Below are 27,082 nucleotides of genomic sequence, written 5' to 3'. Positions count from 1 at the left end.
ATATCTGTGAAGCCCTGGCCTCCCAGTGCACTGACCAAAGTCAGTTTGTTTTTCTTGAATTGGGAAATACTTAAAGTTCAGTTTATTTTCATTGATTGGGGAACACTTCGAACTGTTTTTCACAGCTTCCTCATCATCTTGGTGTGGCAGACTTTGCCTCCAAACAAAATAGAAAAATAGGGATTAGAAATAGCAGCAAAATTCAGGAAATATTGAGAAACTTTTTTTGGGGGAGGGGGGAGAAACTTTAAAAAAAAATAAGGGTTAGAGAAATAGCACAGCGGTAGGGCTGTTTGCCTTGCAAGCAGTCGATCCACAGTGTATGATGTTTTGAATATTGGCATCCCATATGGTCCCCTGTGCCTGCTAGGAGCGATTTCTGAGCGCAGAGCCAGAAGTAACCCGAGTGCTGCCGCCAGGTGTGACCCCAAAACAAACAAACAAACAAACAAAAAATAGGGGACGCATCTACCAGTGCTCTTGGACAATCAGGGCCACACCCACTATGCTCTGGGGCCATGGGGTATCAGGAATTGAATTTAGGATTGTACATATGCTAGGCACTTGAGTTACATCTTGGCCCTAAATCTGTGAGTCATATTTTGTAGCTGTGGGGCTAGAGTGGGGAGGGTGAGTTGGCCTAGTGCTCAGGGTATTTCTGGCTTTCTGTTTAGTAATAAACCCTAATGGTGCTTGTGATATCACATATGGTGCTAGGGATTCACTGGGGTCAGCCACATGGAAGGCAAATATACCATCTCTCATGCACAACCTAACATTTTCTAAGATACTTGCTATTAGGCAATGGCAGACAGTGGTTCCTATGAGATGTAAAGAGACAAAATATTCTCTGATTGCCTGGCAAGAGAATCCAGGCTCTAGTGCAGGAATCTGGAAACCAGGTAGAATCAGGTGGCTTTTCTAGGCTGAGGTGCCATGGGCAACCAGGACAGTCAGGCATTGTGGACAGAGTTTGAGAAAGGGCCAAGAACACAGTATCTTTGCAGGGGGTATTCTTTAACTGTTCAGCTGAGACCTGATTAAGGCATGCAACTGAGGAGAGAAAACCTGCTTCTAGGATTATCAGGAACAGAATGTGATATGCATTGCAGCACCACGAATTGTGTCTCTTCCCATTAGCTAAGGGGGAAGTGCCCATAAATCATGGTCTATGGGATAGATCAGAGGGGAAAAGGACCCTCATTCACAGTTGGTTGGAATATTGAGTGGCTCAAGCTGTTTGGCAAACAGTGTGTGGAGACTTCTCTAAAAACTAAGAACTGAGATTCCAGGGGCTGGAGAGATAGCATGGAAGTAAGGCGTTTGCCTTTCATGCAGAAGGTCATCGGTTTGAATTCCGGTGTCCCATATGGTCCCCCGTGCCTGCCAGGAGCAATTTCTGAGTATGGAGCCAGGAGTAACCCCTGCGCACTGCCGGGTATGACCCAAAAGCCACAAAAAAAAAAAAAAAAAGAAAAAAAAGAACTGAGCTTCCATTCAATCTGGCTTCTTGGCATCTACCCCCAAAACACTTTAAAAAATATATGTGTGCCTCATGTTTATTTTAGTACCATTTATAGTAGCCAAGTTCTGGAAACAACCCGAGAGTTCCAGAAAGGATAAATAGATACAGAAATTGTGGAATATATCTACAATGGAATATTCTTTAGCTAAAAGAAAAGACAAAATCATGCAATTTGAATGGGTCTGAAGAGTATCGTGCCGAGTGAAGTCAGTCAGAAGGTGCGAGACAGGCTCAGATGATTTCTCTGTTACGTAAAATATAAAGAAGTAAAGTTAGGCGATTACGAGTGGTTCAAGACAACAGAAGCTGAGAACTGGCCTACAGAAACAAGCTTTCTAAGATGGAGAGTAGGGGCTGAATTGGAGGGCATTTTAGTGTAGGGGAGTGGACACTCTGGTGAAAGGTGTGCTGTTGGAATGTGATATGCATGCTGTGCTATCATTAGCAATATTTTCAATCATGATACTTCAATCAAAACAAAATGAAACCAAACAGAAATAAATCAGAGGTATTTCACTGCATCTTTAAATGGAACCAATACTTTATATGTAGTTTCATCTCTTCCTAGAACAATCCCAATAAAGGGAAATAGCTATCATCAATGTAGGCTTGAGACCTGATGTCTCTCGTGTCTATGAGAGCATCAGAGCTGAGATGATGCTCGCTCAGCCCAAAAAATGTCCCTCAATCCCCTCTTCTTTTCCAGAGAATTGCTGCAGAGTCTACTATGGTCTGATTGCTGTGTGAGCCCCACTGTATAGGCTGGATGGAGCTTGCAGGCCTTCAATAAGAAAGAGTTGCTTAAAAAAAAAAAAGAGTTGTTAAAGGGGAACATTTGATTGTGTATTTTATTATTCTGTTTTCTTTAACAGTCAGCAAGAACTCTTTTTTACTTATTTTGTATGTTATACATAGTGATGCTTGGAGTAAACTCCAGGTTCTGTGCTCTGAATCACTCACGGCTACTGATGCTTTGTAGTCAGTGTCAGGGATGGAACCCAGGTCAACTGTGTGCAAGGCAAGTGCTCTACCTGTTGTTCTCTCTCTGACTCCACAAATTTCCTTTCTTCATTCCCCTTGCTTTTCTTTTGTTGATGGTTGCTGCCAAAAATATGGGGGAATCTGGTTACAAATGTCTGTCAGAAGGTCTGTTAGATGCCTAATTAGATCCAACTATAGGGCATTCTTTTCAAGGCAAAAAATAAAAAAACTGGGGAAAGTATTTATAACTTTTTTTTTGTTTCTTCAGGTATTCCAGCTAAAACAGTGGTATTTATTTACAAATAAAACCTAGACTGTGTCAGAACTAAGTATTGGTGTAGATGTCCCGAGGACTGCTGGTGACTGGCTACTTACGAAGGTTGGGGCTTGCTGGCAGAAGTGATTTATGTCAACAGGAACCAGGTCATTTGGAACTCAATCATTTTGCTATGGAGAGCAGCCACCAGCTACTCCTCATTAAATTTTGGTCTCAGAGTTTGATGCTGGGCTGCCACTGAAGTTGCTGGTGAGCATCGCCTTCCATGTTTAGAGCCGAGACCATTGTGCAGATCAAGGTTGTCTCAGTGGGGCTCGAGAGACAGTACAGAGGGTAGGAAACTTGCATTGCATATGCCCAGCCAAGGTCAATCTTGACACCTCAGAAGATCCCCAAACACCACTACCATCTCTTCCTCCTCTTCCTCTTTCTCCTTCTCCTCCTCTTCCTCTTCATCCTCCTCTTCCTCCTCTTCTTCTGCCATTGATTCTCAGCCAACCTCTAGGCTAGATTGACACTAGGTCCCAAGGTGCTGCTCTGCCCACATGGTACCATCTGGGCCACCACTGCCCTCCTGGAGGCTCCAGAGACTAGAAAGTGCCAGGAAAAGAACATGGGGTGGATGTGTGCAAAGCTTCCCCCAGTCCTGGGAGGTTTCTATTCCACCAAATAGCACTTTTCCTCCCCTTGAATCCTGACCAAGATGTAGGGGAGTCCCTTTCTTAGGGTGGGGACCCGACTGTTTGAACACAGAGCAGGGAATAGTTTTCCTCCCCCTCAGTTTACCCAAGTGAAATTGCATAGGAAGCAAATGAAGATAGGTCTGGCTCCCTTCCCCCAGTGGCTTGGAAAAACCTAGTTTTTGATTAACCTGAGCCTTGCTCCAGATTTGTCCAGCCGACCCTGCCCATCTCATGCCTGGCCCGAGGCTAATTCTGATTCCTAAATAAAGACACTGTGGCCCCGGCCAAGGTCCATAACATCCAGGTTGGCATAACATCCAGGCTCACTTGGATGCGATGTCCTGCCCAGAGTTGCCTTCCTGATGGCATGGTGAGCTTTAGTGGCCCAGTCTGCCCTCAGCCCACCCTGAAAGGCTCGTGGGAGTGGACAGTGACCTATAGATTCACCCTGTTGCCCCCAATTTCCCAACCCCCATCCTGAAGGTGGACCTCTTTCCTGTTTGTTTCAAAGACTCTCCTGCCCCAGATGCCCTTTGCTTTTGTTGTTTTTCTAAGGTAGGAGGATGATTTATTGCACACGTGTTACATTCTGCCATTGCAGAGAGCAGAACCTGTCCAGAGGGTCATGGTCCAGGACCCAGGACCTGATGGGACTGTTTGAGTGCAAGTAAATCAAGTAGTCACAGGGATCAGAGAGACACGTGGGGTCCAGCTCCAGGACTACAAGTTCTAGACATCCATGTGTGTTTTAGTAGCTGTACCCACTGCTGAAGGCTCAAACAAGCCTTTCCTCTTCAGGGCCTTCAAGTTTGCCAGCCTCCTCACTGTTGATGTCTGTTTTCATCTGACTCTCTTGGTGCCAAAGTTTCCAAGAAAGCTCTTGGGAATTTTTTTTATGGCTTTGAGCACCTAGAAGTCCTCCTAAACAAGCACTCATCTAGATTCTGGTGTTGGTTATGCTCAAGTTGCTCCCAATGTAGTGGGCAGACAAAGAGAAAGGCCATATTCAATCTTGCTGGGACAGATCTCGCAGGATGGGGATTAAACCGTGAAATTCCAGAAGAGGATCCAGTTGAGATAAGGGTGATGGTTGCATTCAGAGTCAGAAGCCATCCATCTTCTGATGTGTGAAGAGGAACATCATTTAGGTAAAGGCCAGAACTCTGTGGCCAACCTGAGCAGAATCGTGAATTCTGGGATCTAGAGAAGCACAGTTGGGTTTCCTCTGTGGGTGTGTGATTAATCTAATTGCTAAGGACTATCCTTTATTAGCCACTGCTAAGATATAAAATTAAAGCTAGCTTCAGCTTCAATCAGCAACCTTTCATTCTCTTTTAGTTTGGATGCCGAGAGCTGCTGAGTTGGACGGTTTGGGTCAGAGCTTCCTTTTTTGTTTGTTTCTGTTTTGGGGCTACACCGGTAGCACTCTGGGAATACTCCTAGCTCTGCACTTAGAAGTTGCTCCTGGCAGGCTTGGGGGACCATATAGTATACCGGGGATCGAACCCAGTCCGTCTCTGGTCGGCGACATGCAAGGCAACCAGCTTATCCGCTGTGCTATCGCTCCAGCCCTGTCAGAGCTTTCTCATGTGGTTAGGAACATTTTCTATGGAGCATGGACCATCTGTTTTGTTTGTTTTTTTGTTTATTTGAGTTGCAGTTGGAGGTAAATACCAAAAGATGTTCTGTAGAGAAATAGCCCTTATGATGGCCTTGGATGGTGGATGGAGGCCTTTGTCCTAAGGCCCCGGCCACCCATCCCCATTAACCCTCAGGTCATCATCTTCAGGTGGTTGCGGTGGGAATCAGACTCACTCAGACAGGCATCAGAAAGTATCAGTTTTATTCATACCCTATCCACCATATGTGTGGTCAATCTCAACCATTTACGCATGTTACCGTTAGCTTGCCTTAGCTCTTCCTCTCCATCCTGGCAAAAGACCAAAAAGACCTTTTCCCTCGGCCCAAAGGCCTTATCTCACCTTCCCAAGACCACTCCCAGGAATGGGTGGGGTCTTGCAGGTAAAGATAATGTAATATCCGCTTCCCAAGACCCCTCCCAGAAACGGGCGGGTCTCAGGTAGATACACCTAAATCCAGGGTGGAGTCACAATGTTTTAGACTACTTTTGGCTCTGTGATCCAGAGAGTCAACCTGGGTCTGCCACAGGCAAAGCTGGTGCCTTAAACAATTTCTCAGCTCCCCAAGGCTTTTGGGGCATCTTTTTTTTTGGGGGGGGGGCATCTTAATGCTGGACTTTGTTAAAAGAATGTGCTGCTAAGGTCACACAAAGCACTGTGGGGTTGCTCATAATTTTGACCATAAATAAGAGGTAGAATAGAATTATTTAGGGCAGGTAACTAATGTGGAGTGGGAAAGAATCAAGGCACAGGCATGTCCAGGACCTCCCACCTCAGAGAGGGCATCTGGAATGACCAGTCCCTTCCTGTGTCAAACATCAACTCACCCCTGGGCTCAGAAACCTACTCACCAGACCACTGAGAGACTAGAACAGTAACCAACCCCTAATGATCCTTTTCTTTTTCAAGAAGAAAGGATCTACATTTTTTTAAACTTTATTGATTGATTGATTGGTTTTTGGGCCACACCCAGTGGAGCTCAGGGGTTACTCTTGACTCTCCACTCAGAAATTGCCCCTAACATGCTGGGAGACCATATGGGATGCCAGGAATCAAACCTTGTCCTTCCCGGGTCGGCTGCAATTTGGTGACTTCTCAAACACATAATTCCAACACCACACCCATCACCAATGTACCCACATCCATCTCCCAAGGACCCTAACACTCCTCTCTCTCAAACAGCTCTCCCCCTCAATCCAATTATATGAATCAGTTCTCTCCTACCTCCTTTCAAACACTCCTTTCTGTGCCTGTACCAACCATATATTAAACAAACTTTTCACTTCTCCCTGTGCTAAGTAAGGTACAAGCTTTCTTTGTTTGCACCATGAACCCAAGCAAGACCTCTCCAGCCAGCAGGTTTGTATGCTGTGACCAAAAGATTCCTTCAGTTTTAGCAAACCTTGATCCAAGGACTTCTTTTTTTTTATTTAATTTTATTTGTTTTTGGTTTTTGGGTCACACCCCGCAGCACTCAGGGGTTACTCCTGGCTCTATGCTCAGAAATCAATCCTGGCAGGCTCAGGGGACCATACGGGATGCTGGGATTTGAACCACCATCCTTCTCTATGCAAGGCAAATGCCCTACCTCCATGTTATCTCTCCGGCCCCAATCCAAGGACTTCTTTAATGAATCATTCCAGCTCAAGAAGTCTGTTCGTTAGGGTTAAAAGCATGACATCAAGTGAAGGAGAAAAGGAGAGAGTGTGTGTGTGTGAGAGAGAGGGAGAGAGAAAAGAGAGAACTGTTGGGAACCAAGGATTACAACAGATTGAATGAGAAATGTAGAAAAGACAGGCAATAGGAACCTGACATTTGGAAAACCATGGACTCCAGTATATGCTCTATCTCCTCCTAGAGGAAATATCCTTTTAGATAAGACCAGTATAAGAATGTTTGTCCTGGTAGACTGAGGCCCTTATTGTGCTTGGATAGATTCAGATAGTTAAGTGATAGACCAAAGAACTTGTGTGAGTTTTGTTGTTGTTGTTGTTTTGGGCCACACCCGGTGACTCTCAGGGGTTACTCCTGACTCTGCACTCAGAAATTGCTCCTGGCAGGCATGGGTGACCATATGAGATGCTGGGAACTAAACCCGGGTCCCTCATGGATCTGTCACTCTGTGCTATCACTCAGACCCCTGTTGTTTTCTGATGCTTCCTGTTTAAGCAGTTAGTGTTGAATAAGTTAGGACACATGGGGATCTGGCACCCTGCTATTCCTCTCATGTCTGTCCATTTACTTTAATCCATCATGCATCTTCATTCACTGGGCCCATTCCCTAGTAGAGAACAGAAGGGTGCTTTTCCCCACATTTTGGGTGGGGACGTGCTGCAGTAGAAAAAACATGGCTTCTGGTTGCAGACATCCCCATTCTGTCACTGTTATGTATTTAAACATTTCCATAAGATTATTATGTTACTTATTCTACCTAACCAATAATTGTGCCCTACCCTAGGGTGTGACCTGGCATTCTGCTCCCACCCTAAGGTGGTACCTGATTCTCTCCCACCCTAGGGTGGTAACTGATTCTGGTGTATAAAAGCAAGGGTCTGTGGAAGGCTGAAGCTTTTTTCTGGGGCTGATTCTGGGGCTTTTGCTTCAGCCTTATCCACGGAATAAAGCCGATATCTTCAGAAGCCTGACTGCCTGTTAGCTTTCTACCAGCCACATTCACCTCAGAACCCCCGGCTGAGCAGGGTGGCAGACGCGTGGTCCGAGCTGGAGGAGAAAGACCTCATCCCCCATCCCTCCATCAGCCAGCCTCATCAAGGACTGAACTGCAACATAATGGCGCCCGGACAAGCTGAACCTGGATCCTCAATAACTGTAAGTGAACTGCTTTGTTGGAAATTTCCTCTGGAGATCATTAGATGGTTTCTGTGGTTAGTCATGTGGATTGTACCACCTTTTTTCATACGCATTGGTTCTACATTAGTCAAGTGGATTATTCTGTCTTGTTTTGAACCAATTGGTTTAAAGCTAAGGAAAATCATTGCCTTTGAATGGTTGTGGACCATATTTCAAATAAAAATTTATACTCCAATGCTTGCCTCTCCACAAGAGAAGCCTGATTCTATTGAATCGCATAACAGTGCTGACTCAGACAATGATCAACCTCCGGTGCTAACTTCACGAGTGAGGCCTGATTCTATTCACAAAATTGAATCGCACAACAGTGCTGATTCAGAAGATGAACCATATGCATGGCCTCAGAACCCTATTCAGAGTAATTTTGCTAAGCCGGTTCCATTCCCTTTATACGAGGCAAATGTTTCTAACTATGTATTCTTTCAGATGGAAGAATTAGATCTGTTTAGAAAAGCATGTAAAGAGTATGGTCCAACTTCACGATACAGTGTGGAGTTACTAAGACTTTGGAGTCATAACTCATCTTGGACTTTGTATGATTTTAAAACAATTGCTAATATATGCCTGTCATCTAAACAGCGAACTAAATGGGAAATGTTCTATTCAGAAGGTGTAAAAGCCAAATTCTATAGCCTAGATGGTACGAAAAAAAAAGTGGCAGGGGTTACTCTCTCGTATGAATTATTGATGGCAGAAAATCAATTTGCAAATATTCAGACACAAGCTGCTTTACCTAAAGAAATCTTAAATATAATAAGGGATATCGCATTGTCTTCATGGGAAAAAATTGATTCTAACGGCATTGGTAGAGGAAACATTTTAAAAATTACCCAAGGCCCTTATGAGCCATATGTAGAGTTTGTGGGTAAGCTTAAAGATGCTCTGAAGTTACAAATAGAAGATGAGGAGGTGAGAAACTTCCTAGTAAAATCTTTGGCTTTTTTTAATGCAAATTCGGCCTGCAGATTAGTATTGAATAGATTAAATGAAAAGGCAGATGTGAATGATTTCCTTTATGCCTGTCAGAATGTCTATGGGGAACCTCAACCCCCACCCCACTTAGACTCACTACAAACCTTCGCAGTTACCAAGGAAACGATGGCTTACTCCCCCGGGGGACAAAGAACTTTCTGTAAACCAGGGTTTTGCCCAAAATGCAGAAAAGGCCGACATTGGGCAAAAGACTGTAGATCCAGAAACCTCGTTGATAATAATCTGAGAGGTTTCAACACAAAACCCAAGAGGCTTACAGTCTAATGAACTTTGGCAAATGGATATAACTCAAACAGATTTATTTCCAAGAAAACCTTATCTTCATGTTATAGTGGACACATATTCTCGGTTTATGTGGGCAATCCCTATGTCTTCTCAAAAGTTTAAGGCTGATTGTAGTTTTCTTTCTTTCTTTTTTTTTTTTTTTGTTTGTTTGTTTTTGGGTCACACCTGGCCATGCTCAGGGGTTACTCCTGGCTGTCTGCTCAGAAATAGCTCCTGGCAGGCACCAGGGACCATATGGGACACCGGGATTCGAACCAACCACCTTTGATCCTGATTGGCTGCTTGCAAGGCAAACACCGTTGTGCTATCTCTCTGGGCCCTGTAGTTTTCTTTTACAATGTTTTTCTGTGATGGGTATTCCATATTCTTTTTCTTTCTTTTTTTTTTTTTGGTTTTTCAGGCCACACCCGTTTGATGCTCAGGGGTTACTCCTGGCTAAGCGCTCAGAAGTTGCCCCAGGCTTGAGGGGACCATATGGGATGCCGGGGGATCGAATTGCGGTTGCGATCTTTCCTTGGCTAGTGCTTGCAAGGCAGACACCTTACCTCTAGTGCCACCTCGCAGGCCCCGGTGTTCTATATTATATAAAAACTGATAATGGGTCAGCCTATATTAGCAAAACTTTTGAATTTTTTTGGTAAAGAATGGCAGATAAGCTATCTGAAGGGGATTCCTTACAATTGTAGGGGACAGGCCATTGTAGAAAGGACTCACAGAACCTTAAAAACTCAATTACACGGGCAGCTGGCAGGCCTCCGCATGTGCCAGCGGCCTTTTGGCCCGGCCTAGGGTAGGGGGGCTCGGACATGGGTCACCCGACCCCCCTCTCCCCCTTTCCTCCGGATCTCCAGGTGGGTTTCTGGAAGGAGCTGATGGGGCACCCTGGGTTTTCCCCACTCCTAGGCTGGCTACAGAGGTTGGCTAAGGGGGTGGAGATTGATCTGGGGGGTGGCAGATAGCTGCTCAGCTATACTCAGGCTGTCACTGGCAATTTCATACCAGTCTACATTTTGCAAACTGCGCGGGGGCGCTAGCCCCCGCGTGAACATATGCCCCTCCCAACCATTAGTACCCCAGATTTACTCTTCTTTTTTTTTTTTTTTTTTTTGGTTTTTGGGCCACACCCTGTGACGCTCAGGGGTTACTCCTGGCTATGCGCTCAGAAGTTGCTCCTGGCTTCTTGGGGGACCATATGGGATGCCGGGGATCGAACCGCGGTCCGTCCTAGGCTAGCGCAGGCAAGGCAGGCACCTTACCTCCAGCGCCACCGCCCGGCCCCAGATTTACTCTTCTTAACTTCAGTACACACAGTTCTATTCTCTGACCAAAGACATACAGTAGATCTAACAAATCCCAGAACTACTTAGAAGGACAGAAATTGAACACATATTGAACACATATATCTTTTGAATATTTTATGGGTATTTTCTTTAATTGATGTAACTCTCTATATATTCTTCTACTATGATGTTTCTATCCACTTTTCATCTTGTCTTTTCTTTGTAAGCTGTTCAGTAAGGATTGTTGGTGGAACTGTCCCTCAGTTTGATGCCTATGATTGAACTATGTCATGGAAATTGCTGGTCTTGTTCCCATTGCCTCCAGATGCACCAATAACGCTTCATGGCATTGATCCTTGTTTGCATAGACACATTAAAATGGGAAAACACCATACATACAGATAAGTTCTTTTTTTTTAATGTTCAATTTTTTAAATTTATTTAAACACCTTAATTACATACATGATTGTGTTTGGGTTTCAGTCATGTAAAGAACACCACCCATCACCAGTGCAACATTCCCATCACCAATGTCCCAAGTCTCCCTCCTCCCATAAGTTCTTATCTAATAAATCTCAGTACAATGTACCTTACACCCTGAACATTGATATAATGACCTGGCACAGGCCTCAGAAGAATGGGCATCCTCCATTCACGCCGGAACCAGGCAAGCTATCTACGAAACATCCAAGGTCTTTTATAGCAACAGCTGGAAGCAGTCCTGTACCAGGAAAGACTCTACCAAGGGTCTGACATCGACCTCCTAAAAAGACACTTCCGTTTACACTGAGAAGACTTGACAACAACAATGACCTGCTCTACAGGACATGGTTCTCTCTATTGCCCCATAAGTGTGAGGTGAAATGAGAGGATGCTCCGCACCATCCTGACTACAATATGGGATATGCAGACTCCAGGATCTTTAATACAGAATGATACCAACAACAGAGACTAAGTGAGGAATGGAGGTGTATTGCCACTACAGAGGATGACTTGAATTGGACAAACTAGTGTGCCTGGAGCCTAGAGTCAGTCCTGTGCCAGGAAACTTCAGGGGTAGGGTCTCCTTGTATTTAGACCATAATTTGCCTTTCAATATCCCTTATGTTTTGGTGGGCCTATGCAAACAAATGCCACTTTAATACCGTTTTTTACTATGTTCCCTTGACTCCAATCCTTAAGAAAAACAACCCACTAAAACTTTTGAGGCTAACTTAAACTAGTAAGCATGTGCATGGAACTAGAGAAATGTACTTTGCCCTCAATGTTTAAGGAGTTACATAAGTCTAATGTCTTTAGATTATATTGTGTGCTGCTAAGAAATAGTATGTACTACAACTGGGGATTTGAGGGACAAAGTAATTGTATTGTACATGGGTTCAGTTTTGTTTTTCTTAATGTTCTTTGGCTGAAAGTTCAAGGCTGGGATATCATCGATGGGACTACCGAGAATTCTGTTTATGGGTGATTGGGCTTCCACTGTAACTTTACCCTGTTCTCTTTCTTTCCATCTTTGTTGTCATAATTAAAATAAAAAAAAAACTCAATTACAAAAAAAAAATAGAAAAAGAGGCTTATCACCAACAGATTTGTTATCTTTGACTCTTATCACACTAAATTACTTAAATTTACCCCAAGGGGAAAGTTACACTGCAGCGGAAAGACATTTTAAAGAAGATATTCAGAGAAGAAACGACCCATACACCTATTTGGATCAAGGAAGATGAAAAATGGATAGCTGGATATTGTCTCCTGAGAGGAAGGGGTTATGCCTATGTTTCTACAAATGACAACCCTCTCAAGAAATTTCGGGTCCCATTATGCCTTGTTAGAAATTAGTCTAGCACAAATGATCAGGTTCAGACTATAAACTCCCCTTCAGATCAAATATAGAATACTCAAGACACTATCAGCAGTAACATTGCTGTGGTCTCTGGGGCAGGAAACAAGATTTTTTTTTTTTTTTTTTTGTGGTTTTTGGGTCACACCCGGCAGTGCTCAGGGGTTACTCCTGGCTCCATGCTCAGAAATTGCTCCTGGCAGGCACGGGGGACCATATGGGACGCTGGGATTCGAACCGATGACCTCTTGCATGAAAGGCAAACGCCTTACCTCCATGCTATCTCTCCAGCCCCCAGGAAACAAGATTTTAGCTTTCACACACCATACATTGAGTGAGACAGACAGTAGTGATAAATCCTTACATTCTGGGATGCAAAAGGAAAGACAGGAACCTATCTTAACTGGGCCCCAAAATATAGGAAACTTGCTACATGAACTCAACATTGCAATGCCTGTATAATATTTCAGACTTGACTCAGTATTTTCATCAAGATCATTATAAAAAGGATATTAACATGGGCATGAAGGTAAATTAGCCAAAGAATTTGGTCAGCTCATCAAAACCATGGGAAATGGTTATCATAGATATATTAACCCTGAAAGCTTCAAAGTAAGAATTGGTTTACTTAATGACCAGTTTGCTGGACACAATCAGCAGAATCCACATGAACTACTGATGTTTCTAATAGAGGGACTACATCAGGATTTGCTTATTATAGATCTAATGACAGATAAAACTATACATCTTATGGAAAATGAAAATTATGAACAATCTAGTCCAGAACATCAAAAGGCTCACAAATCTATTATTTATGATCTCTTTCAAGGACAATTCAAATCTATACTACAGTGTCTCACATGCCACCAAAAGTCTGAGGTTTATGAGACATTTGTTCATTTGTCTTTGACTGTCTATAGATAAATGTACATTACAGGAATGCCTCTGAATTTTTTTTTTTTTGGTTTTTCGGGCCACACCCTTTTGATGCTCAGGGGTTACTCCTGGCTAAGTGCTCAGAAATTGTCGCTGGCTTGGGGGGATCATATGGGACGCCGGGGGGGGGGGGGCTCGAACTGCGGTCCTACCTTGGCTAGCGCTTGCAAGGCAGACACCTTACCTCTAGTGACACCTCGCCGGCCCCACCTCTGAATTTTTTAAAGAAGAAGAATTAAGAGATGACAACAAAGTTCAGTGCAACAGCTGCAACACTAGAAGGGATTTTTCAAAGAAAACATATTTAAGGAAACTGCCACCAGTACTAATAATACACTTGAAACATTTTGCTTTTGATGGCAAACAAATAAAAAAAATGTACACTTAAGTGGATTTTTGTTTAGAAGACCTCAATTTAGTAGAATTCACTTCAGAGAATAAAAGCAAGATTAAGAAATACAACTTACCATCAGTGTCAAACCATTATGGTAAAGTTCACTATGGACACTGTACTTCATACTGTAAAATTGCTGCAAGAAAACACTGGATCAATTTCGATGACAAGAAGATCAAAAAATACATTGGTAAAATCCACAGCAGCATACATCCTGTTTTATACTTTTTAGAGATCTACAATGAACATCAGATAATCATTTTATTTCCTTATCGGTTGCTATTAATGTTCTATGATTCTTTCCACAGGCATGAGCAATGAATAGGATTGAAAATGATAGACCCGCCCAATGCATTTCCTTATATGGTGGATTTATGTCTTAATTTCATTATTGCTCTAGGTCACAGTTAATCATGAAATCTTACAATTTAATTTACTCAAGGTTCACCTGAAAGAAAAATTTCTCATCATATTAATGTTATTTTTCTTTTTTAGGTATACTCATTTAAGTACTTTCACTCTTTATTCTAACATCATTGCTTTATTTCCCTCAATTTAGGTTTTAAGACAAAAGAATTCATAATGCTGACATAACGTTACTTTTTAGCTGGATTCTCTTCACAGTGCTCTTCACCTATGATTGACTATCATAGAGTTACTGTTATACACTTACAGTAGAGTTTTCCATGTTTGTATTGTGCATGAAATTCTCTTTCAGATCTGCTCTGCCATAAAAATATTTTTTTTGAATTTTAAATTATTCATCTAAACAGTTTGCCGGCTATTGCATTTTAAAGCACTTTTTGTTGATTCAGCTGAATTTTTTCTTTCACTCTATTTGGATCCTTTCCAACAAATATTTTTTGGTAAGTATGAGTGAGTGTTATGGCCATATTTTTTGTGAAGTCTGTATGTGTATGTCTTTCTTGTTCTGTGTCTGTCTGTTTTGCATATTTTGTATGTAGTTCCCTTTTTCCAAATTTTATCTTCCCCAATTTAGTCTTCCTTATCCTTCCCTCTCTCTTCCTAGCCCTTAACATTTAATTTTCAGGAATCTCTTCACATGTGCAAATCATCTCCTTCACCCACAACTGATCTGCCTCCTGATCTCGGCCTGAGGAAGAAATCCTTGACTGTTGGAGTTTTGTACTCTGTACCAGGCTGCAACCAGCTTTTCCAAACTCCTCAAGTGGCTTTGGCTGGTCTTTTCAGAGTTCCAGACCCCTCATATTTACAGATTGGTATTGGACTCTGTAGAAATTTCACCTTTTGTATTTCTCTTATAATTGTAATCCTTTGAATTTATACTTGATACTATACTTCTTTTGACTATTGTAGTTAAAGTTTTTCCATTTTAGTTTTTAATCTTAGGAATGATGTATTACATTAGGGTTTTGCTTTCTTGACTTTAGGTTAATGGGTTAGATATTGTTGTCTATAATTTCCTAAATGATATTTTTTGTCTGTTCTCAGGGTTTTTTGCATGGGCGCATCATAGGAAAAAATACTAGGTTTAAAAAGGAGGTTCTATCCATTTTGGATGGACCCTCAAGTTGTTTATTTACACAGGGAGGTTCTCTGCCTTAAACATTTTGTTTTGGTTTGTGACTTAAGCTTCCATCTATAAATAATCGGCCGTACTTGGTACATCAATTTTGGACCTCATATGGACTTCTGCCTGGACTAGGAACTTGGAGAAAGTTCAGATACCTATTGATCATCATTGCAGTGGCCCCCCACTGTGCAGGATGTGTGTGCCTCTTCCTCCAAAATAAGGGCCTAATTCACTGCCCTCAAAGATGGGCTTTCTGGTCTACCTGGACTTGAATGGAAAATGTGCTTCATCTCGCCTGCCACACAGCCTTTCTAGCATCTCTTTGAAGAATCTCTGTTTACGGATTACATTTGGGCTTTTTGATTGCCCCGGGAGCTCCCCATCACCTATTAGATCCTTGATTATTGAATTTCAGATTCTACATCTGCTTTTCCAAGAAAGAACTTACTTGGAATTCTTCATCTTTTTTTTTTTTTTTTTTTTTGTTTTTGTTTGTTTTTGGGCCACACCCTGTGACGCTCAGGGGTTACTCCTGGCTATGCGCTCAGAAGTTGCTCCTGGCTTCTTGGGGGACCATATGGGATGCCGGGGGATCGAACTTCGGTCCGTCCTAGGCTAGCGCAGGCAAGGCAGGCACCTTACCTCCAGCGCCACCGCCCGGCCCCGGAATTCTTCATCTTGTATGTCGTAGATCTATCATCTCTGGAGCTTGTAGTTGATTCCTTGACACATGTTTCTGGTTTTAGACACCCTGTTTAGGTTAGAAGTTTTTCTTTACATTTCCCTGTGATGCGCTTATGCAAACAGCTGCTCTTTTATTATTGCTTAGTTTTTCCTTTAATAATTATAGACAATATTACTTACTTTTGTATATTATTAATGTTTGTTTACAATTGTTATGTATGTGAACATTTCCATAAGATTATTATGTTACTTATCCTACCCTAACCAATAATTGTGCCCTACCCTAGGGTGTGACCTGGCATTCTGCTCCCACCCTAAGGTGGTACCTAATTCTCTCCCACCCTAGGGTGGTAACTGATTTTGGTGTATAAAACCAAGGGTCTGTGGAAGGCTGAGGCTTTTTTCTGGGGCTGATTCTGGGGCTTTTGCTTCAGCCTTATACACTGAATAAAGCTGTTATCTTCTGAAGCCTGACTGCCTGTTAGCTTTCTACCCACCGCTTCACCTCAGAACCGCCGGATGAACAGGGTGGCAGATGCATGGTCTGAGCTGGAGGAGAAAGACCTCATCCTCCATCCCTCCATCAGCCAGCCCCATCAAGGGCTGTTATGCAACAGTCATCAGGCTGAGTCCTTAACCTCTCTCCTCAGTGTCCATGTTTGCGAGATAGACTGTTGTGAAAATTGAGAACATTTGTACAAAACTGGCACATAGTGGCTTGTAAAATTTAATTCCTTGTTGACATTTCTCCCTTTAATGTTACTGTTTTTATTTACTGGTATTTATTTATTTAATTTTTTGCAGTCCTAGGAATCAAATCCAAGGCCTCATACATGCAAAGCAGGCACTCTATCACTGAGATACAGTTGTTTTTGTCTGTATGATCAGGATTGAACCCTACCTTCTATCAGAGGAGCTGTCAGAAAGCTCAGCCCTTTGAGCTTTCATTCAGTTAGTTCCTTGGTTCTGGCTTTACAGAATCACAGTCATCTATATAATCAATTCAGTTTTTACGTCTATTTTAACTCTATCGCAATAGTCAAGCCCTGATCTCCATTCTCTAATTTAAATAGCAGTCTGACGCAGCATTTGGCCATTTAACAGTAAGCTAGCCTATGACACTATTTTCTATTTATATCATGAGTGTCAGGCCTGCCTTGATGATTGGATTCTAAGTAAGTAGCTCTTCTTGAAGGATTTCTGCTCAGGCCACGACAAGACGAGACACCCAGTAGTCAGGCAATAAGTGCTTGGCGATGTTTCAAGATACTAAGGAATCCTTGGGAGTTAGCTGCCAAGTGAATACTTTGCACTGAGCTCAAAATATTTTGCCCTTATTGCAAAGTTTTCTTTTCTCTTCAGCAGGAGAAAAAAGGGAAGGAGGAAGATTTACAAAGGCACAAAGTACAGATATTATCATGAATTCCTGCATGGAAAGTTTTTGCTTGCAGTTTCACTAACTATGACTCTGTTGGGCTTCCCAATTAATTGCTATGGCCCTCAGTACAGCTAGCAAGCAGCAAGAGAAGTTCTATTTTTTGTTTTTGTTTTTGGGCCACATCCAGTGGTGCTCAGAAGTTACTCCCAGCTCTTTGCTCAGAAATTGCTCCTGGCTCTAGGGACTATACGGGATGCCGGAGATCGAACCGGTTTCAGTCCTGGGTCAGCCACATACAAGGCAAACGCCCTACTGCTATGCTACCACTCTAGCCCCCAGCAGAGAGCTTCTTCTTCTTTTTTTTTGGGGGGGGGCCACACCCGGCAGTGCTCAGGGGTTACTCCTGGCTGTCTGCTCAGAAATAGCTCCTGGCGGGCACAGGGGACCATATGGGACACCGGGATTCGAACCAACCACCTTTGGCCCTGGATCGGCTGCTTGCAAGGCAAACGCCTCTGTGCTATCTCTCCGGACCCTTCTTCTTCTTTTTTTAAGTGTGATATTTGCCTCGTACAAGAGTTCGGAAGGATTCCTGTCTTTTCAATGTTTTGGAAGAGCCTGAGGATCAGTGTTTGTAATTCTTGGAATGTTTGATAGAATTGACCTGTAAAACCATCTGGACCTGAACATTTGTTCTTAAGGAGTTTAATTACTGTTTCAATTTCCTTAGATGTGATTGACTGTTTAGGATTTCTACATCTTCCTTATCCAGTCTCAGAATATGATATTTTCCCAAAAATCAGAAATCTTAAGTCAGATTTGATTCATCTCTTTCTCACAGTATGAATTAATCTCATTTCTGCAGAGGAGAATGGGTTCTTATCCTTTAAGACTACTCAAAACCTTACTAATCTGATCTCCATCTCAAAAGATAATGCATACAGTTCTTTCTTAAAATGACAGTGTTGCTATTTTAGTAAAGAAAAACCTGAAGTTCCATTGCTTTCCCAGAGTTGACAACATGTTTGTCAGAGTGGAGACTATTTTGTAATAGGGGAAGAATAGTTTCATTAAGGCAGCAGCTTTCTGAAACCTAGTGGCTGCTTCCAGGGCTATTTTTGGGCCTTCATGCCAAGGATAAATGTCTGTGTTGACAGTTCCCACTTTGGTTACCTAATGTGAACAAAATTAATCCTCATCTCAAAAATAAACTTAGTGTATAGAGAAAGTTTGTCACGGTTTGGTTTGTGAAAGTATCCAAAGTTTTTCTTTGGGCGGGGGATTGGGTCACACCTGGCTGTGCTCAGGGGTTACTCCTGCCTGTGCACCCAGAAATCACTGTTGGCAGGCTTGGGGACCATATGGGATGCTAGGGATTGAACCCAGCTTGGCTACGTAAAAGGCAAATGCCCTACCCACTGTGCTATCGCTCCAGCCTCCAAAGTTCTTTTTATTTATTTTATTTTTTAATTAATTAATTAATTAAAAATATTTTTTTGGTTTTTGGGTCACACCCGGCAGCGCTCAGGGGTTACTCCTGGCTCTATGCTCAGAAATCGCTCCTGGCAGGCTCAGGGGACCATATGGGATGCCGGGATTTGAGCCATCAACCTTCTGCATATAAGGCGAACTCCTTAGTTCCATGCTATCTTGCCGGCCCCATCTTTTTTATTTTCTTTTGAGGGGGCAAGAATGTGGTGTTGGGCCAACTTAGTGATGCTTGCTTCTGACTCTCTGCTCAAGAGTCATTCTGGAAGTAAATGGGGCCATATATGGATCTAGGGATAGAATACAGAGCCAGGAATAACACCTACATACTTCTAGTATGGGAGCATCCTTCACCAAAGAAACCAAATGTTCTATTTTTTGAATTGAGTTTCAAGAAATTGCAATTTTTATCCTTCCAGACTCCCTGACCCCATTAAAAAAGTAATCTGGATGAGGCTGGACCGATAACACAGCAGTAGGGTATTTGTCTTGCACTCGGCCAAACCCAGATATAGACCCTGGTTGGATCCCGGCATCCCATATGGTCCCTCGAGCTTCCCAGGAGCAATTTCTAAGTGCAGAGCCAGGAGTAACCCCTGAGCGCCATTGGGTATGACCCAGCCCCCTGGTCCCCTCCCACAAAAAAGAAGGAGATCAGGTTGACCAGGGTATTTAAGGTTTTAGGAAGAGGCTGGAATAGCAGTTGTTGGGGCCAGATAAAAAGTAGAATAGCAGTTGTTCACTAGCAAATAGAAGCTGGGAGGCTAGTCTTGCCTGGAGGGCATGTCTGCATCTTGAAACTGCTCAGGGAAATCTGACATAAACAAATGAACGAATGAATGAATGACAGGTGGTGAGTGCTGATGCTCTGCTGAATCACTGCCCATCAGGCAGGTTGGTGATTTGGGAAGAACATAAGGATAAAACATGTTCACACTTAATCTCCTGCCTCCTCTCTCCTGCCCTTCTTAATGTGGAGGACTTTGGGATTCTAGGTTGGCAGATCCAGCCAGTAGGGCCTTTTGGCCCCTGCCTACTGGAGGAGAGAATCTAGATGCAGTTAGAGGCAAAGGCACAATCTTGAAGTTGTCCTGCTTTAGTTTCAAGAATCCTCTCTGAGCACAGCTTTCCATCAGGGGCTCCCTCCTTCCCACCTCAAAAGTGCAGCTACCTGCCTGCCACACCTGACCTGAGGCTTCCTCCAGCAAGAGGCCTACCTACTTGGTTCTGACCTCAGGAGATGATCAAATCATGGAAGTCACTCTTCCCCCACTCCACATCCAGGGTAGAACCATTCCACAAAGGAAGAACTTTCTTGGTGCTAATTTGATTGGTGGGATAGGCCTGGGGTGGGAGTGGGAAGATGAGTCAAGGGATCCTGTTTATTTTATTTTAGTTCTGGGCCACATTCAGTGCCAGCGGATGTTCAGGGGTTATTCCTGGTTCTGTGCTCAGGAATCACTCCTAGCAGGCTTGGGGGACATATGGGATGTCAAGTATCAAATAAATGCCTTTGTTGGCTGGATGCAAGGCAAATGACCTACCCTTTGTGCTATCGCTCTGGCCCCCATTTTATTTATTTATTTATTTATTTATTTATTTATTTATTTATTTATTTATTTATTTATTTTGGTTTTTGGGCCACACCCGGCGATGCTCAGGGGTTATTCCTGGCTGTCTGCTCAGAAATAGCTCCTGGCAGGCACAGGGGACCATATGGGACACTGGGATTCGAACCAACCACCTTTGGTCCTAGATCGGCTGCTTGCAAGGCAAATGCTGCTGTGCTATCTCTCCGGGCCCCCTATTTTATTTTTTAATGTTTGAAACTTTATTTAAACACCATGATTTTTTTTCTTTTTAAGTTTTTGGGGATTCCAACTCCTCCTCTTTGTTCCCGAGAGGTCCTCGTGGTTCCAAGGCTCCTGTTATTGTTGCTGTTGTCATTGTTTATTCCACATCCATATTCCATTCCATTCATCCATTGATTTATTCCTCATTCAATTGTAACCCTATTCATATTCGTGGTCATTTTTTTTTTTTTTTTGGTTTTTGGGTTTTGGGCCACACCCCGCGATGCTCAGGGGTTACTCCTGGCTGTCTGCTCAAAAATAGCTCCTGGCAGGCACGGGGGACCATATAGGACACCGGGATTCGAACCAACCACCTTTGCTCCTGGATCGGCTGCTTGCAAGGCAAACGCCGCTGTGCTATCTCTCCGGGCCCCATTTTATATATATTTTTAATCACTCTACGCATGTAATGTACATGGGATGCCGGGCCTCGAACCTAATTGGTTCAGCTTGTTAGGTAAGCACCTTTCCATTGGGCTAGGGCTCCGACCCCTAAACACCATGATTTAACAAGCTGTTCATAATATAGGTGCTTCAGGTATTCACTTCCAATACCAATCCCACTACTGGTGTGACCTAGTCCCTCCACTAGTGACCCCCAATTCTCACCCTCCCCCCCACAGCCTGCTATCTTAGCAGGCACAAAATAATTCACTTTATATTGTTACAACATGTAACTCACAATGGTGTTACTGAAGTCATTGAGAATTTACTGAGCCTTTAGAAGTTAGTTGAGGCTTCTGGGTTTTTGCTTTTGTTTATTGAATTTAGTGGGCCTCTACTCAATTTTTCCACCGAATTTGCTGTGCTCCTATGAGGCTGTCAGTATTGTGAAATCTGGAGATGTCACTCCAGGAGCTGTGTGTGGCACTAGGATGATTCAGCAATCTCTCTGAGATTGGCTAGGCCCTTTATATGTCAGAGAATGGTAGGTATGAGTGGGGTGCTAGGTCTTCTGGCACTGCAGGGACACAATCTGGTCTATCAAGGGGTCCTGTTTAGAATGAGGGAATCCCCCTTCCTGTTCTAAGCAGACTTACATGACGTTTTGGAACTCACAAGTCCTGATTTCCTTCACTAATAGGATCCAAGTCCTGCTGACTGAGCCTTCATTTCCTCTTGTCTAAGTTGGGAGGAGGGGGAAATAATTCTGTTTGTTCTACAGATTTTGATATTTCATGACTCTGAGATAGAAGAACTTAAGATATCAATGCAAATAACAGCCAATAGTTTACAAAGACATTGATAAACGGACAAAAGGCAAGAGCAAGTAAAAATAGGCTATTTTCCCCTTAAAAATGTGGAGCTGGGGCTGGAAAGATGGCATGGAGGTAATGCGTTTGCCTTGCATGCAGAAGGTTGGTGGTTCGCGAATCCCGGCATCCAATATGGTCTCCCGAGCCTGCCAGGAGTGATTTCTGAACATAGAGCCAGGAGTAACCCCTAAACACTGCCCTGTGTGACCAAAAAAAAAAAAAAAGTGGAACCAGTGAGTAGGGCTTTTGCCTTGCAAATAGCCAACCTGGGTTTGGTCCCCAGCATCCCATACGGTCCCCCAAGCCAGCTAGGAGTGATTCTTTTTTGTTTGTTTGTTTTTGAGCCACAACTGGTGACACTCAGGGGTTACTCCTGGCTATGTGCTCAGAAATCGCTCCTGGCTTGGGGAACCATATAGAGCTTCAGGGAATCAAACTGTGGTCTGCCCTAGGTCAGTGCGTGCAAGGCAAATGCCCTATCACTTGCGCCACTGCTCCGGCCTTGTAGGAGTAATTTTTGAGAGCAGAGCTAGGAAGTAACCCCTGAACACTGGTGGGTGTGGCTCCAAAGCAATCCCCCAACACACACACACACACACACACACACACACACACACACACACACACACACACACACACACCAAACCGGGGCCGGCAAGGTGGTGCTAGAGGTAAGGTGTCTGCCTTGCAAGTGCTAGCCAAGGAAGGACCACGGTGCAATCCCCCGGCATCTCATATGGTCCCCCCAAGCCAGGGGCAATTTCTGAGTGCTTAGCCAGGAGCAACCTCTGAGCAGCAAATGGGTGTGGCCCGAAGAAAAAACCAAAAAAACAACAACAACAGCAACAACAACAAAAAAAACCCCAAAAAAACAAAAAACAAACAAAAATAACTCACCACAACCACCAAGAGAAGTCCCAATTGAAATAAACAGATATACTTATACTGAAACATAGTGTGTAAATATAGGCAGGGATAGAACTTATTTGTGGAGATCTAGACTCCATGCTATGGTCCTCACTGACATCTCGAGGCTTTAGTAAAAGCCACCAGGATTTTTTTTAATATAATTTTTATTTTGATCATAGTGGCTTACATATTGTTGACAATAATATTTTAGGTACATATTTACATAAAATCAGGGGGGATTCCTATCACCAAATTGTCCTCCCTACACCTCCGTTTTTGTCCTACCTCCCATATCCTCTTCCCTCACCCCCAGGGCTGCTATGTGGTCCCCTCTGTACCTAGCCTACTACTTAGTAGTCTTGCACCTGTTTGGTTTTGGTGCCTCCCTTATTTCCCCCTCTAACTGGGAGGCAGGACTAGCTAGTTCAAGTTGCGAGCCACCAGGATTTTAACTCGTCTGAAAAGAACCTTCTGGATTTGGGCATTACTGACCTGGCCCATTTTATAAGTTTGGCTAAGTGGTTTACACACAACCTCTTTTTTTTTAAAAATACTGCAATTGTCAGGAGAGCTACTACAGCAGGTAGGGCCAACACAAGTTCATTCCCTGGTACTACCTATGGTCCCCCTATCTCCTTTAGGAGTGATCCCTGAGTGCAGAGTCAGGAGCAACTCCTAAGCACTGCTGGGTATGGCATCCAAACCAAAATAAAACAAAACGATTGAATAGCATTCTCACATACCTGTAACTATTGACCTTCTTCCCAATAAAATATTGTAGACCATCTTCCCAATAAAAAACTTGAAATTTCTGGAATTGTTAATGAAAGCAAGCCTCTCTTCTCTAGTGAAATATGAATCTCCACTTGTAATCACTTCTGGTCCTCACTGGGTGTTTTGCAAGAATAACAGAGGATGTAATGTAAAAAACTCTAATAGACATTTGGCAGGTATTATAGTGATTATCAAGCATAGGCTAGCCTTATCAGAATCCAGCATTAAAGGCTGAGGTGTTAGGAAAAGAATACAGGTAATCCAGTTGATATTCCGGTACCCAGAGGCCAGGTTTGGAGTTAGAATTCAAAGGGGATTGACCCCTGAGGACCTCTTTAAACTCTATCTCAGCTTCTCCTGCCTCAGTGGGTCTCAGCACTCAAAATATTCTTCATCATTTTAGTTTCTTCAGGCTCAGATCCCACAAAATCAGGAGCCTGTGACCCTGTGGGGTTGTTCAGTGGTAGAGTACATGCTTTTTATGTGAAGTTCCACATTCAGCCCACATGTACATTCAGTGTACATACCCATAGTACAGGCACACACAAGTTCACATGGAAACTGGAGTAAGGAGTCAGGAAAGCAGTGTAAGACTTCTTTCCTTGTCCAGGGGAAGCAGGAAAAACTGTGTGTTTGGGAAGGAAATTGGGGAATAAACAATCTCTTTACTGATGCAGATATGGACTATAGCAAATACATTGGTTCAACCCCATAGGATGCCTGCCCAGATCCTGGTCCAAACTTGATCAGGGAGTCACTTCTTATAATCCCAGAGCTCTGGGATCCCAGAGCTCATGGAAATGCATGTATGACCAATGTATCTGAAACTAGAAATGCTTGTTCTAGGGTTGTTTCTGAGACAGGAAAGACAAAGCAGAAGTGGTGGTTGGTATGACTGTGAGTTCTTTTATTGGATATGTCTAGTTGGCAGCTGTCAAATGAGGTTGGAGGGATTGCCTGCGAATCAGGTGAAACCATGGTCTTTGGATAATTCTGCAGGAAAGAGAACTGAACGAGGGGAAGTATCGGAGATTCAGTGCAGAGTGCTTCGAATCTTGGGCCCATGGGCAGCAATTTGGGAAAGCGTTGTTTGGACAGCACTTAAAAATAGTGATAAAAAGAGCTTGAAGTCCATCTGCTTTTCATTATCACCTGTGCACACAGTGAAGAGCAGTGATCACATAATTGAACAATGATCAACAATAGATATAAAATAAGAAATAAAAAAGAAAAAGAAAACAAAAAACAACAAACAACAACAAAAAACAATAGATATCGGTGCCGGGCGGTGGCGCTGGAGGTAAGGTGCCTGCCTTGCCTTCCCTAGCCTAGGACGGAACTCGGTTCGATCCCCCGGCGCCCCATATGGTCCCCCAAGAAGCCAGGAGCAACTTCTGAGCGCATAGCCAGGAGTAACCCCTGAGCGTCACAGGGTGTGGCCCCCCCAAAAAAATAAAAAAAATAGATATCTTTTTTTCTGGAGCTGTTTCTCCTGCTACCCACCCTTGACAAAACACTGTTCATATCCCCTTGTCCTCGCTCACTCAGTCATGGAGAAGTATTTCCTGCTCTGACCAGATACTTGGCCTGTGTCTTGTCCAAACAGAATGGCCATGTGGGGATCCAATCAGAATTTCACAACTTCTTGAGATGAAGAGAAAGATTCCTGACTGGAATTCAGCCACTGTGGAGCACCTCCCAAAATGTTCATTTGAAGAACCTATAAGTCCCTTTCAATAAAAAAAATAATATATTGTTTTATGGAGTTAAGTGTTCAGAATTTGCTCTTGACAGGGCACAGGTACCATGCAATACCAAAGATCCAACATAGGGCTCCTGAAGGCAAAGTACAAGCTCCACCTTTGGGTGACTTCCTTGACTCAGCAGCTTTCTTTGCTTTGGGTCTTGTTCACTCACTACAAAAGGAATTTGAATAATTACTGGTGCAGGACATTCCACAAGCATTGGCTGGTAGACCTTGTGTTCACTTTCACTTCTCAGTAAGGCAGAAGCCTGAGGTTTCCAGGCTTGGGGACTTTTTGTAGTCTCTAAGTAAACAGGAGCTCTTGTAGGTCAGTCAAAGGAACGAACACCTATCCTCAGCAGAATTCAGTAGAAAGTAGCTTGGCTCTTGCCCAAGCCAACTATTTACTGAAGGTCCAAGAGTACATCGTTAGAGGGCCAGAGTGCAGGGGACCTGCCCCAGAGGGCAGCCCTGAGTGTCCCCTAATGTCACCCTAGGGTGTTAGTTACACAAGACAAATTGTTGAACTAGTTGAACCTGTGTTTGGGGCAAAAACAGAAAGAAAAAAACCCAACCATATGTCATTGCATAAGCATAGGAGACCTAGATTAACAGCATTTCATAAGAAAAAGTTTTGTTGATAAAATGTGACAAAAAAATGAAAATAAAATGTGACAATGCAACGGATGCAGAGGTCTAGGGTTTATTTCTCCTGAGGTGAGTGCTGGGGTTGACTCATTGACTAAGGTAGCTAACAACCCCAGCAAGACTCTCCTGAGGAGGAAGAGAGTTCTAGCATCTCTCCAGGCTAACAGGGATTTTTATTCAAATGGTTTGATTCTTGACAATATCCCCACATGGTAGTGCATGGACTTTTTTTTTGTCCCCCAATTCACAATACAGACCAGGCAAAGAGCCCGGGTTGAGGTGTATATGGGGTACATTTACTGTACCTCCTCTTTCTATACAGTCAGTGTAAAGAACACAGCCTGTGATAAGAATTGGGAGGCCTTATCTTATCTTTTCTTTCTTTTTGATACACACACACACACACACACACACACACACACACACACACACAAAATCCTTCACCAGTGCAATATTCTCATGACCAATACCCCAAGTGTCCTTCCTCCCCACCCCACCCCAGCCTGTACTCTAGACAGGCTTTCTACTTCCCTCATTTGGTCACATTTCGTTATGATAGTTCTCAGTGTAATTATTTCTGTGACTGCACTAAACGATCCCTGTGGTGAGCTAGAGCATGGACTTTTTTGAGGGGAGTTCCTATCTCTACATGGGAGATGTTACTGCCCCAAGGACAGGCAGAAATGAGGGACACATTTGGGTCACTTGCCCATCCCTGTAGAATAGTTGGAGGGATACCCTCCTTGATTGACCCCTGGAATTACGGGCAAAGCTACAAACACTGGACTGTTGATAGAAAACTATGAAAGCCCAGAGGAATCATATGAGTTTCAAAATGCCATTATAGTTCCCTTCTTCTTGCTTTAGGCTTATGGGCAACATTGGTAAGTGCTGGTGGGGGCTACTCCTGTCTTGGTGCTTACAGGTTGATGGGGTACCATGCAGTGTTCAGAATCAAATCCGAGCTTTCTACATACCAGGCTTGTGCTCAGCTGATTGAACTTTCTCTCTGGCCTGACAGTGTTCTTCTTTCTGTTCACTTTGCTGACAGACTAGGAGAGACTGAGAAGAGTACAATTTTGTAAGTT

The 27,082-nt window shown here is 43.3% G+C and overlaps 1 non-coding gene across 1 annotated transcript; it reads right to left on the bottom strand.

Annotated features, from left to right (window-relative positions):
• Window positions 1-26,224: 26,224 nt before the first annotated feature.
• On the bottom strand, window positions 26,225-26,357 carry LOC126026975 (small nucleolar RNA SNORA51). The gene has a single exon (XR_007502156.1). It is a non-coding gene; the product is annotated as a small nucleolar RNA SNORA51 (small nucleolar RNA).
• Between the last annotated feature and the right edge of the window lie 725 nt (window positions 26,358-27,082).

Source organism: Suncus etruscus, chromosome 13, assembly GCF_024139225.1.
Source record: "Suncus etruscus isolate mSunEtr1 chromosome 13, mSunEtr1.pri.cur, whole genome shotgun sequence".
In the NCBI taxonomy this organism is placed as follows: Eukaryota; Metazoa; Chordata; class Mammalia; order Eulipotyphla; family Soricidae; genus Suncus; species Suncus etruscus.
This window is presented reverse-complemented; position numbering and strand designations above follow the sequence as displayed.